This window comes from Coregonus lavaretus (assembly GCF_964263955.1).
Source record: "Coregonus lavaretus genome assembly, chromosome: 2".
NCBI classification, from domain to species: Eukaryota; Metazoa; Chordata; class Actinopteri; order Salmoniformes; family Salmonidae; genus Coregonus; species Coregonus lavaretus.
The window spans coordinates 73,792,105-73,793,426 of NC_139989.1; the positions used below are offsets into that span (position 1 = coordinate 73,792,105).

Here is a 1,322-nt window from a genome sequence, read left to right on the forward strand (position 1 = left end):
ACAGCGCATTTGTCTTGGCCCCTTAAGATAGTACTAGGTGTGGAAACATTGCTTTCACCTGTCCAGTTCTCTCATGTAGTTGAGATGAAGGAGAGGAGACAAGGAGAGGAGACAAGGAGAGGAGACAAGGAGAGGAAGTCCATGTAGAATGTTGATATGCCCCCCAGGAGTTGTTGATGTCCTGAGATGTCTGTCTGTTTAGTGCTGTATGCTTGATGTCCTCCTAATATTTCTATATTTCTTAATTCCATTGTTTTCCTTTTTAGATCTGTGTGTATTGTTGTGTATTGTTAGATATTACTGCACTGAGCTAGGAACACAAGCATTTTACTACACCCTCCATTGTTATGATTTAACTGGATAGAACCCAAATGCAAACAAGTACACCAAGCCAGAGAAGTTTTAACAGGTTTATTATAATGTTCAATAGTCCAGGTTTCCAATAAATGGGGAAGAGCAAGTCCAGGTTACAGGGAGGGTAACAGATCCAGGTCAGGGCAGGGGTGGTACCGTAATGTCCTAGTGTCCGTGGTGAGTCCAAAGGAGAGGTCCGATAGTGGAGAGCAGGATGGTGGTGGCAGGAGTGAAGCGGAGGCAGGAGTCAGGTTCCAAATATCTGTGGCACAGGAGAAAAAGTAAATAGACAGGCCAAAAACACAAGAGCGAAAACAGACAGGTTGGGTCGGCAGCGAGACTAACATGGTTGTCTTGACTATGATCTGACGATGAGTGGTAAGTTTGACCGGGTCTTAAAGGCTGAGGTGATTATAGTGAATGAGCTGCAGCTGGAACCCTGACTCCCGCACACCAGACTTCACTCCTGCAATCAAGGACAGACAGAGGGGAGGGGAAGAGCAGAGAGAGAGCTACCTAGCAGCAGTAGGCCTAACATCCATAGCATCTGCTAAATATGTGTATGTGACCAATAAAATAGATTTGCTGAACTCTTATTGGGAGGTGGTTAACTAGTCAGTATATTCCACTGATTCATATGGATACCAGTCCATACATTGGCTGTAAAAGTGGGTAAAACCTGACAAGCGTATAACTGTAGCTATGTGTTTACTTGGGTGTGTTCCAGCAGGGTGAGGTCAGAGAGATGCTTCCAAGTCAGTATTTTTCTGAACTCATAAAATCCTTTACACAATCTGATGGGATGAATATTCAACCCCATTTAAATGACCATAAAGTCTATATAGCACATTTTAAGTTAAGACCTCACAGATCTGTTCATGGCAAAGCAGTTCAATTAATGATATTAATTGATTCTTAAAGAATATAACTTATAAATCATGAGCCTCATCTTGAGGAGTCACCTGTGA

The 1,322-nt window shown here is 42.8% G+C and overlaps 1 long non-coding RNA gene across 1 annotated transcript; it reads right to left on the reverse strand.

Moving 5' to 3' along the window:
* Positions 1-396: 396 nt before the first annotated feature.
* LOC311142762 lies at positions 397-755 on the reverse strand. The gene is made up of 2 exons (XR_014614382.1): positions 700-755; positions 397-616 (listed from the first exon to the last, which is right to left on the reverse strand). It is a non-coding gene; the product is annotated as an uncharacterized lncRNA (long non-coding RNA).
* Positions 756-1,322: the final 567 nt, after the last annotated feature.